The 19,165-nt window shown below is 47.5% G+C and overlaps 1 protein-coding gene across 1 annotated transcript in view; it reads right to left on the bottom strand.

The window, feature by feature from the left end:
* The window catches only part of FBXL13 (F-box and leucine rich repeat protein 13), a 1,108,093-nt gene that overhangs the window by 996,537 nt on the left and 92,391 nt on the right, over positions 1-19,165 (bottom strand). The gene's annotated exons all lie outside the window — the stretch shown is intronic.

Genomic DNA, 19,165 nt, shown 5'->3' on the forward strand with positions numbered 1-19,165 from the left:
CATGTTTTGAAAAATAACTTCCTCAGTAGAACTACAATGGTACACACAGTCTTTAATACATATGTTGAAGTGCTCACATTAGTTATTTTACATAACAAATTTAAACATAATAGTAGCGACGTTTGGAAAATGGACCAATGTCGAGAAAAATAACGCAACTGAAGTAGAGCTTATCGGCTCATATGCTTACAGATCATTCACAACCAAGTTATGTTGACTGCTGATTAAGGACACGGATGGCAAATGCCAAGCATGGGGATCTGGTAAGAAAGCATGGCAGCAAAAAAAAAAACAATGTTAGGAACGTAGTTCGTACCATTCACTTGATGGACGACACACTAAGTGGGCAGGTCCTCCACCCATTACTATTGCAATGACCTCACCAAACTGTAAGAATAGGAGACTTGTAATCTGGTGCTTTGTCAAGCGATGGAGAAGTTAGACTTACTTAAGGATGTTGCAACATCAAATCTTTGAAAGGTTTTGAGTTGTGTGCTAGCTTTGAAATATCTTCCCCAATATGAAGACGGACACTCCAAGAAACATTTGGATGTTAAATCAACGCAAGTTCACCTCCTTGTCCTAGGATCCAGAAATGGTTTAACTTACATTTTTTTTAAACATGTAAGCATTAAAAAATAAGTGCCACCAGATAGGGCTGATGTTATAGATGCATGAAGGAAAGGCATAAAAATGATCAGTATTTAATTTGAAGGAAATCATTTTGAGATTCTATGTTAGAGCTTCACAAAGTTGTAGTTCTCTATCCTCCTCACTCTATCAATCCAAAGATGCCCCTGAAAGGATGGTGTGGGTGAAGCAGAAAAACCTGCCAAAATAAAACAATGTCTAAACTCCCAAAAAAAAACAAAGAATGTAAATCATGAGTTTTGAGTAGTACAGGGGATCCTGTGTCTACTTTCACTATACTCCAAATTGAGAGACTAGTGATTACTACGAACATTCTTTGTTTTTTGGGGGGAGTTTAGACATTGTTTTATTTTCTCCCCACTCTTGTTTTTAACCATGTCAGAGGTCAGACATCTTAATAAATTACGTTTTACCTCTAGTCATTTTTAACTGATTTTCTTTTTCATACCAATCCTAAACCAGCTCTCTTTTTGACCGGCTAGTTATCATTTGCAAAAAGATCCCCGGCAAAGAGCCCCCCGTGGGGCCAGTCAGGCATTGCAGTGCCGGCCTGACTAGCAGCATAGCCCTATGATGAAGCATGTCACCAAATGGTGAGTGAGGGCTCTTGCTTCAAGTATTTTGACTCCCAGAGACCTGTGATTTATGGATAAACACCTTTGCTATGGACCTGTGTATATCTTTTTGATTTATACGTTTGTCGGGAGCAGTATACACAGGACCAGGACTTTGTTTTCCGAACCTCCCGTATTTTGTTTAGCCCCCCCTTTTTTTGCACCCTTCTCCCCCTGTCCTCCCCCATGGAGCTGCCTTGGAGACACTGCTGGCCCAAAAACTGAGCCCCCCGAGGACCTGCTGGCGCACAGGGTGCAGCATGTGCATCCGCTGTGATGGAGGGCGCTGTGGACCGGCAGGTGGTGACAGTAAAACCAATGTAGGCCTGGCCCCTGAACCACTGCATTAGGGACTGTTGGTTCCCGCCTGGGGGCCAGGGGGACGACCAGCGAGTGCGCCGGCCTCCTGCCTCCCTGTTTGCTCCCTGCGGTGCGGCCCCTTGCTGCCTGTTGGGGCTGGGCGAGCTTGGGAGAGACAGGTGTGATTAAGTGTAGGCGGCATAAGCCGGCACCCAGTGGGTCCTTGCCCTCCTGCACTCTGGACCTTTGTGTTTCACGGCAGGGGCTGAGACTGCTGGGTCCCCCTCCTCCTGGGAGTGATTGATGTAGGCGGCACCCCCTGCCTTCGGGTGCCTGGTGAGGCCACGAATGGGAAGCATTGCATGGAAATACTGGCCCCACATCAGACACCAACAAAGTAACCTATAGAGAAGGGGTAATCCTGACTGATGGCAGTAATGCCCGAGGCCTCCCATGGCCGTGCTCCTGACTCAGCAATGGAACCACGCCCCATGTATCGTTCTAGCTGCAGTTGAACGTATCTGTTGGCCCTCTGCACTCACCTGAAGCCTCCTTAGAATGCCACTACCCCAGATAGGAGCATAGTGATGGTACGCTCCATGCATACTGGATCACCGCACTGACTAGGGCCTGAACACTTCAGCATCTCCCAAGTGGCTTCCACTTAGCTCGGGGTCAGACATCTGCTTGGCTGCTTGTGCTACCGTGAGGACGTGGTAAGCAGGCTGAGCTTTTGCAAGGAGAGATTGCCAAGGTATACAACCATGGGTAGAGACAGAACTGCAAAGCCACCCCCTTCCCAGACATAAATAGACCATATTACTACCACAGTGGGAGCAACAGGAGAAGAGAATCGAGACAAGGATGCCGCACAGGAGGGGGACCTCAACAAGATCTTACAGGCAATATGTTTCTCTCAATCCGTGGTTGAGACTAAAAGAGGGGAAGTGCTGGAAAATGTGGCATTCCCCCGTCAGGATTTTAGGAATGCTGTAGGCAGCATCACGGAGGCTGAAAGTCGCCTCTCTACTGTGGACTATGAGGTTGTCAAACTTAAAACCAAGGTGGATCAGCTACTGACCCATACGAATGAACTTCACTGCTGGACGGAGGACGCCGAAAATCGCTCCTGTTGTAATAACTTACGTTTTGTTGGATTCCCTGAGGATGTTGAACAATCTCAACCTGCAGACTTCCTTGAGGAATGGTTAAAATCCTGAGTCCCAGTGAACAAATTCTTGCCTTGGTTTGCAATAGAACAGGTTCACAGAGAACTCACCCCTAAGACTTCACCAGGAGCCCAACAAAGGCCCATGAGAGCCAGATTCTTCAACTTTAAGGACCGAGATTGCATCCTAAGAGAGGCCAGAGCGTACTCTGTGCTCTACTACCAGAATTCTAAAATACTCATTTTCCTGGACTATACCCACGAGGTCCAGAATCAGCGTAGATCCTGCGAGACTGTCACACAGAAATTAAGGGCACTAAAACTCTAATACATGCTCCTCTTCCTGGCATGGCTCAAAGTTATATTCCAAAAAAGACATACTTTTTTGACACCCCAGAGTCGACCTGGGAATGGCTAATGGATGAGCTCCGATTCCCTCACTTGTCCAGCCATGCGCTGCCACCGGCCGGTCCGGCCCAGGAGAGGCAACCATCTCGGCACAGAAAGAGGACATACACTCGCTCCAGGACAGAGCAACAAACTGCTGAGATATATCTCTGTCTCCTGGCTCGAGGTAATCTGCAACAACTCCACCCCCCGGGTCATTGCCCAACCCGGCCAAAGGAGGAAACGCTCCTGAGACAAGTCCGAAGACTGGTCAATTGAGCCAGACTCCATCACCCTTTCGATCACGATCGGCATAGGCTGAGCATGGGTCGGGGTGGGTCATTGGTTCTATGGGCGGTGACTGGGCATTCCAGTAAATTCATGTAGTAACCTACAGCACATTGCCTTAATCCTGATCTCTTGTGGGGTCTACCACACCACACTATTCCAAGCTATGTTGGTTTTGAGATTTGGGATTATGTGTTAGGGCGACAGATGCTTCCTGGGGGAAAGTATGTGGTGATGGTGCTGGGGGGGGGGTGGGGGGGTAATATGTTTACTGCTTTTCTTGCTGGGGTTTGTTATTTGGAATCAAGTGTTTCTTCACCTAGGTTCTCACACTGACCTAACAATATATCAAAAGGTGGCAGGGTTTGTACTTTAGCAGGCCTTCACGGAGATTTAATAGTAGGGAAACGTGCACCATCATTGTAGGAAGCTGGCTCAATATATACTATACCAAAATGAGGTATGGTGTGTACACAGTCCAGGAGTTCCCCAGAGGCTTACAGAGGCTCAAGTAGATAATGCTACTACTCTCTTTTGTGGTAGTGTGGTCAAGCAGTTAGGCTTATCAGAGGGTAGTGCACAGCATTTTTTGCACACACAGTCACTCAATGACTAACTCCAGGCCAATGTTTTTATATAGCAAAAATATATTTTGTTACTTTATTACTAGAACCAAAAGGTCCTTGTTGCAGGTAAGTACAGTTGCAAATAAGTATCAGACACATGTATCAAATGTACTTTGTTTAGGTTTTGCAGTTAAAGCAGTTTACAAGTAAGCAGCACTTTTCAATTTTAAAAGTTGACAGTGCAATTTTTCATAGGAATCAATCTAGAGTCCTAGGGTAGGAAAAGTGTTAACACGTTTAACAGGTAAGTACTCGACTTACGATTCCAGTCTTTGGGGGTTAGGATGTCTACAGGTCAAAGTTCAAGCTGACCCCATAAGTGCACCACCAGCAACACGGAGCCATTGTGTTCAGAGGTCAGAGTTGGCGTTGAGTATTCAATGGAATCCTATGAGGACTGGGGGGACTCGGTAGGCAAAAGATTGCAGGTAAGTACCTGCAGTTTCAGGACACAGGCCTGAGGGGTTTTAGGCCAGCACCGGGAGGAGCCACAGGTGAGCACCAAACACACCCTTTTAGTGGCGCAATGGCGGCCAGGTGCAGAGTGCAAACACAGTATCGGGCACCCAATGCTTTTCAAAGAGAGAACCCCGGGGGGGGGGGGGGGGGGGGGGGTCACAAAGATGCTGCAGGCTGGGACCAGGGGGTTGGTTCCGGAAAACCAAAAGCTGGACAGGAAGGAGAGGCGCCCGCTGGAAATTTTGCTGGACCATCGGTCGAATTCCGCAAGGCCAGGGGGCTGTGGATGTAATGATAGATTTGGGTGTCGGAAATCTTCGTCGGATCCGATCGCGATCAGAAGGGTCCTCTGGATTCAGGCTGCAGGCGTCATCGTGTTGGCCAGGAGGGGTCAGCCCAGGATGGACTCGAGGTCGGAATCGCCTGGGGCCCTTCTCTGTACCTATGTGCCACCTGGACTCGGGCTGCGGGCTTCGGGTGCAGAGTGGACAGGGCTCGCGGATCCGGGGAGGTTCTGGTGTCCTTTTGGAAGGTTTCTTCTGAACAGGGCCCCTGTCCTCAGGAGTTCTTGGTCCTCTGCTGGCAGGCAGTGCTCTGGAGGTTTGTAGAGGTCACTGGTCCTGTAGGATGCGCCACCTTTTTTGGAGAAGGAGTACTGAAGCTGAAACAGGCTGGTAGGGGCTGGGGCCAAGTCAGTTATCATCTAGAGTCTTCACTGCTGGGGACGACTTAGCAGTCCTTCTTCCTTGAGGTCACCAGGAATTTGGTGAGTAAGGTTCATGGGTGCCCCTAAATATTAGATTTAGGGGCATTACAGGGGTCAGAGGGGAGTAACCAATGGCTACTGTCCCGGAGGGTGGCTACACCCTTCCTGTGCCCACTCCCATTGCAGGGCAGGGAACACATCCCTATCCCTATTGGTCCCTCTCCTCCAAAACAAAATGGAAGATTCTGCAAGGAGGGGGTCACTTCAGCTGTGAACACCTTAGGGGTGGTCCTAGCTGCAGTGGTCAATCCCGGCGGACCTGCTGCCAAAAGTGGGACCTGGTCTGGGGGGCGGATATCTACACTAGCTGGAATGCCCTGGGGCACTGTAGCAGGAGGCCTGAGCCTTTGATGTTTACCACCAAGTGTTACAGTTCCTGCAGGAGGGGGAGATGTGAAGCAACTCCACCCAGAGCAGGCTTTGTTTCTGACCCCAGAGAGCACAACGGCTCTCACTGCATGGGGTCAGAAACTTGTCTGATAGTGGCAGGCTGGCACAGACTGGTCAGCCCTGCACTAAAGAGTTGGGTAAAATACAGGGGGCATCTCTAAGATGTCCTCTGTGTGCATTTCACAATAAATCCAACACTGCCATAAGTCTGGGGTTATTGTGCTGAGAAGTTTGATACCAACCTTCCCAGTCTTCATTGAAGCCATCATGGAGCTGTGGAGTTTGTAATGACAAACTCCAAGCCCATGGACTTAATATGGCTACAATGCACTTACAATGTCTAAGAATGGACTTAGACACTGTAGGGGCATATTGCTCATGCAGCTATGCCCTCACCTGTGGTATAGTGCACCCTGCCTCAGGGCTATAAGGCCTGCTAGAGGGGTGACTTAGCTATGCCACAGGCAAAGGGTGGTGAGCATGGCACCCTGAGAGGGATGCCATGTCGACTTTACCCTTTTTCTCCCAACCAACACACACAACCTGCAATGACAGTGTGCATGTGTTCGGTGAGGGGTCCCTTAGGGTGGCACAATGCATGCTACAGCCATTAAGTCCCCTCCCTGCCCAAAGAGCCCTTGGTACCACTGGTACCCTTTACAAGGGACTTAGCTGTGTGCCAGGGGTGTGCCAATTGTGGAAACAATGGTACAGTTTAGGGAAAGAACACAGCTGCTGGGGCCTGGTTAGCAGGATCCCAGGACACACTCAGTCAAGTTAGCATCAGATATCAGGCAAAAGTGGGAGCGCATTGCAAACAAGGGGCCAGTTTCTTACAGCCATGACTCCTTATCGTGTGCTGGACTGGAACGTTAACGGTCTTCTAGACAAGATTAAGCGTTCTGCAGTGATGTCACATGCCCACACTTTCTGCCCTCAGTTCTGATGCTCCAGGAAACCCATATAATGGGTAATAATTGTCCATTCCTGTGCCGTCATGAGTACGATAGAGTGCATCATGTAGGCTTTGGCAGGGGATCCTGGTGGGTAGCAATTCTTTTACATAACAACTTCCCTGTGGTGGTGACACTGTCCTGGCTTGATCCCCAGGGTCGATATATCGCCCTGGCTTGGACAGTGAAAGCTCGCCCCCTCAACCTCCTATGTGTTAATGCCCTACCAGTTGCACTGGACTCCTTACTAACTACACTCCGGGATGTGTTGTTGCAGCTACCACCTGGTCCTACCCTTATAGGAGGCGACTTCAAAGCAGTTGTAGACCCCACCTTGGACTCCAATGGACGCCGTCCCTAATCTGTTGCCAAAGAGTGAAAGCCCTTCTCAAATGGGTAGATACTCTAGGCCTGTGCGACGTGTGGAGGGTCTGGCACCCTAGAGAGCGACAATACACTCACACCGCCGCCGCACACCATACCCATGCACACACTGACATTTTTTTTATGTCGCCGTCTGATATCCCTTGTGTATCTCAAGTACAAATTCGACCCCGAGAAATCTCTTATCATGCCCGATTTTACTTTGTTTTGGGGACACCGGAAAGATGCACCGCTAAATGTGGCAGCTTAACGCCTGGCAACTCCCTAAAGCAAGACGTAATGATTTACTTTCAGCTTAATGAGGGCTGGGTCCAGTCAAAAGGTTGCTTAGGCTAACAAAGAATGAGCACTGTCACTGCATTGCACATTTTGAAGCTAGAGCACATGACCTTGAAACAAACCCTTCCACCATGGAGCAGGCCGCACACACCAGACAATTAGTGCTGATTCAGGAGGAACTGAAACACCTCTGCTTGGAGGCAGCAAAACAAATTTGGTGCATGTTGATGGTGTGGGTCTATGAATCAGAGAAAAGAATGGGGAGCTGCTACACTAGGTAGCGACCAAGCCTTTGGCGAATAAGGTTATTTCCGAAATTGCTGATGGGGGTAGTCGTGTCCATCATACATCCTCTGTCATTGCTCAGGCTTTGCCGATTACTACTCATCCCTTTACACAGTGCTGCCACGGCCAAGGCTGAACTATTGACACCTCTCTTTGATGAGGTAACTCTTGCCCACATCTCAGTGAAAGGAGGCTTCAATTATGGTGGAGAAGATTGGAGAGGGATTTGCAGCCCTGGCGCCTGGTAAGACGCCCAGTCCCAATGGATACCCTAAGGAGTATTATGCCAAGTAAAGGGACATTCTCATTCCGCACCTACTGAATCTATTTTCTGAAATGGTCACCACTGTTCCTTTCCTAATGTCCTTGACCAAGCCACAAATCGTAGTAATGCCCAAACCATCAGATTTGTTGACTGTGTGCCCGGGCCTTCGCCTGAGCTCCCTTATAAATGGGGAGGTGAAAATATTCACCACCATTATAGCAAGGACTCTGAAAGGAGTTCTTTGGCCCCTAATTCATCCGGACCAGTGTGGCTTCATGCAAGCCAGAGGCACACAGCAGTGACTGAGAAGTCTCCACATAGCATTAGCACACTGCCATCTTTTATCACTTCCCCTGCGCTTTTACTAGTAGACTTTGAACAGGCATTCAATAGTGTTGATTGAGGGGTACCTGGCAAAGTTGCTGGAGCGGGCGGGCTTCGGGCCACGTTTCCGAGGTTTGATCTGAACACAGTGACAACCCACCAGCTAGAGTCCTCATCAATGAAGCTGTGTCTGATGAATTTCCCATCAGGTGAGGGACCTGCCAGGGATGTCTCTTATCCCCTCTACTGGTTGAGTTTGTTATCGAACCCCTTGCATGGCTCATACGGGAGGACCCACTGATTCAGGGATGGAAATGGGAGGTAGGACCACATAGCTTTATATACGGATGATGTCCTCCTATATTTGGCCAGCTCGGCGGCCCGTGGCCCCCTACTGCCTACAGATACTAAACATTCTTGCTGAAGCTTCTGGCCTGACCATCAATCCAGCAAAGTCTGTGCTGGTCCATCTAGGCCTCTCATGAGACTATGCTGCCTGGCAAACAAATATTTCAATCTGCTGCCTCAGCTTCCGATATCTGGGTATCCAGGTGGCACTGCTCCCTGAGCTGTCGTGGTCCCATAACATTACCCCCCTCACTTGTAAAGAAAGGGACAACCTGGACAGGTGGAGGGCGCTTCCACTAAATGTTATGGGGAGAATAGTGCTGCACAAAATTATGATTCTGCCAAGAGTCCTGTACATAATGCAAAATTTCCCACATCCAATCTCCTGCCACTGTTTTCAAGAGCTGGACTCACTGGTGATCACCTTCCTGTGGCTCTAATCCCAGCCGCAACTGGCATTCTGTACATGCCAGCGCGCTCCATACGATGGTGGGCTAGGCATGTCTAATCTATTTTTGTATCACCTAGTGACCCAACTCGTGGTTGTCAATGACTAGTTCAACAACAGTTAGTCGGATCCTGCATATAAGCTTGAACTCCTTACATTTGGCTTTCGTTGTGTTTTGACAATGCTCTATGGTGGTGCCATCCCTAATACCACTCCAGCAATAACCTGCATGGTGTTTCATAGATGGAGAGCAGCTCTCTGGCACTTGGGGTGGTGGTTCAGACTCACACAGCATACTCCCTTGCGGTATGCACTTGGGTGGGGGAGGTGGCTGCCTTGGAGGGGTTTGGTCTATGGGATTTCATTGGGGATGTGTGGAGGTGTGCCCACATGACTTCCTTTCAAGAACTACAACAGACATATTCCCTAGCCAAAACACAGTTCCACAAATATCTGCAACTGAGGCATGCCCTGAGGGTACAAGTTCCTCCAGGCACCCTGCTTCCAGAGTTCAGCCCGGTCGAAGTGGAGGTTATGATGAGGGTACTGGGTAAAGGCGGAGTCTCGAAAATCTACAGTACACTGGTTAATAACAACTTGCTGGGTTATAATGTTTCTTGTTACTGGTCCTATAAACATGCTGTATATTGGGAGTTGATGGGGCCTGAAGTCAGATTTCAGCGTCACTTGCTGTTGTAACTTGCAGAACAAAAATAATAAAGATGTGTTTATAAAAAAAAGGCTCCATTAAGTTATTCACAAAAGCATAGGGTGCTAAAATGGCCATGCCTGTCAAAAGTATTCATTCAAGGGTGTTGCTACATAACTGAAGTCAAATCAACCATCCAAATGGATAAGGTTTCATTCGAGGTATCTTCCTAGAGCCCCTACTTCCCAAATCCTTAAGAGTTGCACTGTAATCTAACCTAATGTATCACAGTTTACCTACAGTACAGTTTAGTTGACGCATAGCAATTTTATTTGCAGATATATGTGTCTGCGCTGCAAGTTTGCTCATGGAGGTTGATGAGAGGGGGAGTATCCTTGAACAGACCATGCGCCACAAAAAAGAGAGTGGTGTGTTCGATGTTGGATCATCCCTTTCGTTGAGCTCCATAAAAGGAGGGAGTGAAGCAGAGGACTGTGACTTTCCACCAAACCTGAGTGAAGATGAAGAATTTTAGGGTTGTCTCTGGGAAATATTGTAGTAATCCTTGTCAGATGTTCTGTCTGCTCGGTCTTGGTAGATCTTGAGATTTATGAGGTACTACAGTACTTTCCAAAGGGTTTTGGGAGTATTTATGTGAACGCTTGTCTGTGGTGTAAGAATTTATTTGCATTACTGAGATTTCTTAAGACATTCTCATGGCAGTCTGTTGGGTTTAATAACTGGAAGTCCCATAATAATGGTTTAAATGTGTTGTCTATCACAAATAAAGTAGGGAACTACCTCTGAAGCTGTGGTAGGCTTATGGCAGTAATATTCCAGCAATTTACTTTACCGCATATCTCTTGTTCCCTTGATCCATGGCACCCGTGTCTCAATACTGTTATCCAAAACAATATGGCTATCATAAACTTCTTTGTGTGATGTTAATTTGGTTGCTCCTTCTTTTTAGATGGACACTGTTGTAGATTGATTCAAAGATACAACTGGTCATTTCTTGTCTTTTCCAACTGCTAAGTTATAAACTCTTGCTTGCCAATCATGCTTTCTTTGAGCCTGTCGCCAAGGAACACTATAACAAATGGTGTGATCAGTTAAGAATGGAGATCTACGAAAGAGGTGGGGCACAATGCTTACCTCGAATTCCATAAGCAAGTAAGCAAATGAAGTGAGCACCATTTCTTCTAGAATGGCTTGGTTTCTCCCCCAAGACAATTGTGAAAAAAACGGGTTCAAGTAGTGCACTGTAAAGCACAAGTTTCATATAAATTTTTTTAAAAAGTAATAGGCTCTAAAAGGCTACTCATTAAATATACAAGTCAAGCCAATTAAGCCTACGTTCCCCAGGAGCTCACTCAATTTTTTTTTAAAGTTTGGTCAGGGAGCCTTCAAAAGTACGTCCTTTATGCCAAAGCCAGAATTTTGCCATGGGTGCCCTCCCCCTATGTCACAGGTGCCAAAAGTTACATACTATACTTCAGCACCAGAATTTTAACATTGATGTCGTCCACCTACCACAGGTGACCCTTATGTGAAAAATTATCAGCAGGTATGTTGGGTACTCTTTTTGTCATGGATGTCTTCCTTTCCTAAGCCATGGTTGTCCTCCCTTATGCCAAGAATTACCTTCAATATGCCAGCACCAACATTTTGTGCTCCACTTGCTACGAAGTTCCACTAGTATGCAAGTTTAAGTATTTTGCCAGGGGTGCCCCTGCAAGCCATTATGCCCAGATCAACAACAGACTGGCAAGCATTACAGCATATACTCACTCGTGTTCACTTCCATTCACTCGCTCACACTAATGCTCACTCTTCTCTCACTCATCTTTACTCATGTATTCTCATTCTTACTCTCACTTTCTCACTCTCACTCAAACCCCATTGCATTCACTCTTAATCTCTCTGGTCCTCACCTAATCTAACCTATTTTCACTCATTCATCCACATTCACACTTACTTGCACTCATATGTTCACATTCACACTCACTTTTGCTATTACTCTTTCTCACTCAGTCTTGATTATTCGCATTCACTTTGATTCACTCATTCTCTTAACAGTTATACTCACTCAGTCACACTTACACTCGACCACTCACAATTTCTTACATTCATTCTTACATTCAGTCTTCTCATTCACACAAAACTGTCACTCACATTCACTCATTTGGTCACTCGCTCTGTCACAAACATGCTCACAAATTCGTCAACAGAAACACACACTGATATGTACAGATACTCACGCTCTTCCACCCGCAGAGCATTTTATGAAAGCATTTCTTCCTTGTCTCAGCTGCCTGAAAATGTTTTGTTTCAGCTCCTTCTTCAATGACCAGAGCATGTTCCAGCTTTCATCCTAGTGCCTTTTCACCCATACTTCCCTAGTTCTGCGTGGAGTTTGGAAAGGCTTCGATGACTTGGGGATTGGTGTGCACCTTCGAGCACTGCAGGGCGTAAGTCTTAAGCACCCGGAGCAACCATTACCAATGACATTGCAGCACTGAAAAATGGGAGGTAGGCAGACGCAGCACGCTCCTGAGGTCAGCGCTGGGCAATGCTAGCGCTGGGCAATGCTAGCTCTGGGCAACCTGCAGAGTGGCTGATGCAAGCACGTTCGTGCTCCTATGCGAGTCATCACACGTGGCACTGTCAGCCTCCGAGCGCTGCTTGACCCTCGCACAAAATGAGGCTCAGAATATTGTTTTATTACACTGATAGTGAATAATAATACTTTATTCACTAACAGTATGAAACCGGGTAAAAAATTTAAAGTGAGGTGCCCATAAGGGGAAGGCACCTTGATCGCGATTGTTTCAGAGGTTGTGTATCAGTTGTTTGATGACGTATTGGAAAAGAGTTTGCTTCCCATGTAGCAGTATGTTGGTCTGTCTTTGGAGAGGGCGATGAAGTCAAGAAGGTTAAGGAGGCTTCACGATATTCAGGAGGGTGGTGGGAAAGGTGGCAGGAGAGGATGAAGTTGCAAGGGGTAGTGTTGAGGTGATAAAGAATGAGGAGGGTTGTAGTAAGGGCTTGTGCACGAGGAAAGGCGGGCAGTGATGGAGACAGTAAGGGGATGAAGTTGAAAATGAAGGACACCGGTGAAGCATTGTGGAGGGTGGGGTAGTATATACAGATCGTCAGGGGGGAGAGGAAGAGCAGAGTAGGTGGAATTTTTGGGGAAGTGGGATGACAGGTTATATAGGTGGCGAATGATAGAAGATGAGAAATAAGTGAGTGGAGTTTAGGGGGCTGAGAGGAAGGAGGTGGGGTGTCATTGGATAGGAAAGGTTAAATGCAGGTGGAGAGGTACCTGATCAGTGGGGGGGATGTAAGTGGAACTGGGAGAATCTGAGTAACGCCTAAGCAGACATTACTGTGAAGTGAGGAGTGACTGAGATGGTGAAGGAAAGCAAAGATTGCTAAAGGTTGGGAATCTTGCAGGGTGAGCAGATAGGGTAGAGCCAGAAGAGGGTGTTGTGAGGAAGGAAAGGATGGAAGACGGAGGTAAAGTTTAGGTAGCTTGAAGTGGGAAGGTGTGTTGGGGAAGGGAGGTGGGGAGCCCATAGGAGAAGGAGGAAGAAAGCGGCTTAGTTGGGTGACAAAGGTTAAGCATAGGGATCTATGCACAATTAGGTGAGGGAGAGGAAAGTGTGTTGTGAGTGGGGAAATGACAAAGAGAGAACAGTTGGGGAGGTGGGGGTGTGGAGAGGAGGTTGGGCAGGGGTGGGTCAAATAGAAAAACGATTTTGATATACTGGAGGTGGAATTACAATATGGAAACAACAGGGTGATTGATAACAGTAGTTAGGCAGCAAAAAGGGAATTTGAGAGGACTGCAGTTGAAGGGATAAGCAGTAGATGGTATGATTGAAATGGCAACCAAAGTGGATGAGGCGGGAGAGGTAGAAATGTTCTAGGTCCTGTGAAGATTGGTGTTGTGTCTGAAAATACTGAGAGTTTTGTTCATATCTTGTACCCATGTATTTTTAGGAGTGTCCTACCACATGTGTAAGTGGGAGGTGTGCAAGGGTAGAAAGGAAGTGTGGTAAGTATAAGGTGCTATGTATAGTGTATGGACTCTTGGGGGTTGAAATGTGTTGTAAATGTGCTTGTAAATGCCACTTAAACACTTGTGTATGAGTGTGATTTCATGAGGATATATTTGTGTACATTGCAAAAAGGTTTTGGTCAGGTACACAGCATATTCAGTCAATGTGAAAAGTGAGGAACAGTAGGTATATACAGGAAAAAGGGGTGACTCTTGCCTGACTTTTATAGGGCTCAGCTGGTCAGCTCTTGACAGGATGTTAGGAAGGGAGTTTAAAGAGCCAGTTTAGAATTATTTTCTGAAAGTCAAATAGTCCTGTGTGGATAGGTATTAGGGAGTTCGGTAGGTCTGCAAATAAAAATGAGAAGGTGAAACTCCCATTATGTTTTTTTCTAGAAGCTACCTTGGTATTTAAGAGGGAGTGGATAGACTGCAGAGTGTGTGTCGGCTGATAGTGGGTAAGTCTGGCTGGGAGGAATTCTGGCTCCATGCTGTGGAAAACTGTGTGTGTGTGTGTGTGTGTGAACTTCAAGTGTTGTTGACTGCCAGAAAGTGTAGTATCCATAATCCTGGATGTATCTGTTCACTGGTGCTGATGTGGAGCAGTAGTCTGGGTGCTCTGTTATTGATCCTTTAACGTCTCCTAGTGAGACATTCTAGAAAGCCAAAAATTGGGTATCCTCACAGTCAAACCATGTGAGGATTAACATAAATAGATCCTGTAACTTTTGGGGGGATGCTAGGTATTGGAGAATTTGTTGAAGTTTGTGTAGGTCGAAAAAGAAGGTTCAGGCTACTTTTCTGATGTGTGGATCTAGGGTGAAGTCAGAGTCAATTGTCATACCTAGGATTTTAAACAGCCTGGCTGGTGGTGGAAATGGGCCCAAAATACCTGGGGCCTTGGTTAGGTCACTACAGGCCAGGAAATACATTTTGTCCATGGCAAGTAAAGAAGTGATTTCTGATCATCTAGCACTTAACCTCCTGGAGGCAGTTTTGGACCAGGTGGTTGCAACACAGTGGGACACCTCAGGATGATTTGTGTGTCATTGGTATAGCTGTGGCAAAACATACCAAAGGAGTGAAAAAAGGAGATGAGTGATTTCATGGATCCTTTAAACAATGGTGGGGAGAGTGTGGGGCCCTGAGGAACTCCGCTCAGTATTGAGCTTCTTTCAGGAGGGGTAGGGCAACGTGTACACTTTATATTCTGGGTGAAATGAAGGAATAGAACCAAACAAGTATGAAACCCTCTCTTCCTAGTTTCTGCTAAGTAGGATATGAAAGTTCACTGTGTGAAAGTCTGCTGATATGTTCAATAGGATATGGATTGATGTATTTTTGTTGGCAATGCATTTTAACTCATTTCAGTGATTACAGGGCAGATACAGTTCCTCCTCATTGTTGTGAATCCCAACGGGTAAGATTCTACACACCGGTGGTACTCCAAGTAACATGAGGGGTAGTTAAATACATGACATTCTAGGATTTTTGCTGTGACGGGGGATGCTTAATATTGGTCTGTAGCTGCTGAAATTAGACAGGACTGAGACGAGTATTCTTAGGGTGGGTTTTGTCTGTACTTCTTTGAATTGAAGATGGACTATCCCCTCCTGAAGAGACATAAAGAAGAGGAAGAAATGGGATACAGAAGGTACGGTCAAGGAGCATTTAAATATTTTTTATTGGCAGGGATCAAAGTGGAGCCAGTCACTTTGCTAGACTGAATTATCTTAGTTTGGGATGTTTTATATGGTGTGGTAGCAGTATATCATTGTCAGAATATTGTCGACCAATATTCTGTCCTAAATATTGCCTACAAAGATATTGCCCCATTGAAGTTAATAATGGAAATTCTACACCCACAGGATGATATTCTGTTTATTATATTTGGGACACATACTTTACCACATATAATATTTCTTTGAATAGTCTGACAGACATCCATATGAGAAGGGCTTCAAATTTCTCAAGATTTTGTGATTGTGATGCGAGGGTGGATATCCTGAACTTCTGTATTTAAGTGTGTGGTTAGTGGTAATTAAAGATCTGCACAATGATCATCCTGGTTAGAGCCAGGGGACTAGGCATGGGAACTGGGGCTCAGTGTAACCTCTTGAGAGAAGAGGGACAAGAGAATTTCTAAAATCAGATGTTCAACAAACAGCTCAGCACATTGCTCCTCTACTCTGTCAGGAACCCTAACAATAAGTATATTATTACAACTTGAGCATCCGTTGGTATCTTAAACTTTAGCTGCTGATGTAGGGAAGTGGATCACAGTTTGGTAGGAGCTACCTTCATGGATTTCACTTTAATTTACGTTTCAGTAGACCTGTGCTCCACCTTCCACACTCAGAGCAAAATCTTATGCAGGTCATCCCAGAAGAGATTCAAGTCAACATTCGTTATGTCTATTTTGTGTTCAAATGCCTTCCTGGGGGCCCTAACTGCCTACAATATACCTTGTATCAAGGGTTCTGTTCAAAAGTCTTTGTTCACTCTCTCTGCAGCATCCACTTCCCAACATGATATGGAGCACCATCATTTTTCCAGAAGTTGTACTTCTCTAGTTTACCCTGCTATTGAGATCAATCAATCAATCATTGGATTTCTAAAGCGCTCTACGTACCCGTGAGGGTTTCAAGGTGCTGGGGGGGGAGGGTGCTGTTACTGATCGAAGAGCCAGGTCTTGAGGAGTTTTCTGAAGGTGATCTGTTTAGACTGGGTCAGGGAGGAGTCGAGGATGAAGCCCAAGTTGCGAGCGTGGTCGGTGGGGTTCCTAGTGCGGTAGGCCACCAGGAGTCGTCCCAGGCGGAGAGGGTGGGTCCGAGGATGAGGACCTCCGTCTTGTCCGAGTTCAGTTTCAGACGGCTGCTTCTCATCCATTCGGCGATGGATTTCATTCCCTCGTGGAGCTTGGTTTTGGCGGTGTGCGGGTCTTTGGTGAGTGAAAGGATGAGCTGGGTGTCGTCGGCGTAGGTGGGAATGTTGAGGTTGTGTTGTCTGGCCACTTGTGCGAGGGGGGCCACGTAGATGTTGAACAGCGTCGGGCTGAGGGATGAGCCTTGGGGGATGCTGCAGATGATGATGGTGGCTTCGGAGCGAAAGGGGGGAAGGCGGACTCTCTGGGTTCTGCCGGAGAGGAATGAGATGATCCAGTCGAGGGCTTTACCATGAATTCCGATTTCGTGGAAGCGTGATTTCAGGGTGCGGTGGCAGACTGTGTCGAAGGCGGCAGATAGGTCCAGGAGGATGAGGGCTGATGTTTTGCTGTTGTACATTTGGCGTCTGATGTTGTCTGTGGCGGCGAGAAGGGCGGTCTCAGTGCTGTGGTTTCGTCTGAATCCGGACTGGGAGGGGTCCAGGATGTCGTTGTCTTCGAGGTGGCTGGTAAGTTGTGTGTTGACGATTTTTTTTTAGATCACCTTTGCTGGGAAAGTGAGTAGGGAGATGGGTCGGAAGTTCTTGAGGTCGTTGGGGTCTGCTTTGGGCTTCTTGAGGAGGGCGCGGATTTCGGCGTGTTTCCATCTTTCCGGGAATGTCGCTGTTTCGAAGGAGGTGTTGATGACCTTCCGTAGTTAGGGGGCGATGGTGGAGTCGGCTTTGTTGTATACGTGGTGAGGGCAGGGGTCTAACGGCGATCCTGAGTGGATGGAGTTCAGGATCTTGCGTGTCTCTGTGTCGTCGACGTTGGTCCAGGAGGTCAGGTGGTTTGTGCACGTGGGGTGTTCGGGGATGGGGTCTGGCGTGGGAGTGGCGTTGAAGCTGTCGTGGATGTCAGTGATCTTCCGGTGGAAAGTTGCAGAGTTCTTGGGATGGAGGGATGTCGTTGATGTTGGCGCTGGGGTTGGAGAGTTCTTTCACGATGCTGAAGAGCTCTTTGCTGTCGTGTGCGTTGTTGTCCAGGAGGTCTTTAAAGTGGGATCGTTTGGCTTGTCTGATGAGTTGGTGGTGCTTGCGGGTGGCGTCCTTGTGGGCTGTGATGCCGTCAGGTGTGCGTTTGAGGAGCCACTCCTTTTTTAGCTTCCGGCAGTCGCGTTTGGAGTTTAGGAGCTCTTCAGTGAACCAGGTGGCTTTTCTTCTGGTTTGGTTGTCGGTGGATTTCTTGAGTGGCGCGAGGGTGTTGGCGCAATCGTTGATCCACAGAGTAAGGTTGTGGGCGGCGGTGTCTGTGTCGGTGGGTGGGTTCTGGGCGAGGGTGTTGGTAAGCTGGTCTTTCGTAACTTTGCTCCAGCATCGGCGGGGTGGTTGGGTGCGATGGTGCTCGGTATGTTTCTTGTAAGTGAAGTGGATGCAGTGGTGGTCGGTCTAGTGGAGTACGGTGGTATGGTTGAAGGTGACGTGGGCGCTTGAGGAGAAGATGGGGTCAAGCGTGTGGCCAGCGATGTGGGTTAGGGTGTCGACGAGTTGTCTGAGGCCGTGGTTGGTGAGGTTGGTGAGATCTGGTGGTGTGATCTTTTACTACTGCTCCGCACTTCAGTGTCCATTGGTGTGGGATCCCTCTCACCTTGCGTTTACTGAACTTATATCACCAAATGTTTTGCAGGTGTTGGAGGATCACCAGCAGTTCCCCCATTTGATTTGCCAAGTAAGTCTCGACCACAGTTTTCAGCACACAATATTTTGCCTTATCCTCCTACAAAGCTATGTCACTTCCCAGTGACGCTATTCCACCTGCCTTCTCTAAACCCGCACTGCAGGACTGCGCGTGGGTCAAAGCACCATTTTTGCCAACCAGTGGGGACAAGCTGCCAAGTCTGAAAAGGACAAGCTTTGTCCAGATTGCCCACAGCATGTTGGTAAGACCCCCAACTCAACACTAGTGTGAGCCCGCTGGGAATGGGATCATCACCTATGGGACCCACCATGGCCTGTGAAGCCTCTCCCAGCTCAAATTCACTTGACAGCAGTATTGAGACTCTCCACCATAAAGAGCACCTGCCAGTGCATTTACAGAGCTCCTTCTATATTATTGTCAGTCCAAGATGTCTTCCCTTCTTAAGGCCTGAAAATCCATGGGCAGAAGTCTTCAATGCTTGGGCCACAACATCCTCCATCTACCTTCACCAGTCAGTCTGAGGTAGCCTGATCCTTCTGCTTCTAGTTTCAGACTCACAATGCCTCTCACACTTCTTGCTATTTTTCCTACTGTGGGGCTCTCCTGAGGCCACTGTGACCTTCTGCAGTAGTGTTTTATTGATCCTTTTGTACTTGAGATCACCACCATGGATGGCTCACATCACAATTCTGGGCCCGTAGCCACTGCCATTACTGTCTTTCCTGTAGTGCTGTTCTCAGAGTTTGCGTCTCCATTGCCACCAACAGCGTCACTTCAGTTCTCTGTAGCAGTCATCTTCTCTTCTCTGCTTCGGCTTCAGGCAGTCCAGCAGCAAACTCTTTCACCACCATGGTTTTTCTTTCTGCCAATGGCTCCACCTTCAGCCTCCGGTGGGTCTGATCTCATTGAGCCTCCTTCAGCATGGAGCTCAGATGGGGGCATTCCGCATGTCAC

This window comes from Pleurodeles waltl, chromosome 4_1 (genome assembly GCF_031143425.1).
Source record: "Pleurodeles waltl isolate 20211129_DDA chromosome 4_1, aPleWal1.hap1.20221129, whole genome shotgun sequence".
Taxonomy (NCBI): domain Eukaryota; kingdom Metazoa; phylum Chordata; class Amphibia; order Caudata; family Salamandridae; genus Pleurodeles; species Pleurodeles waltl.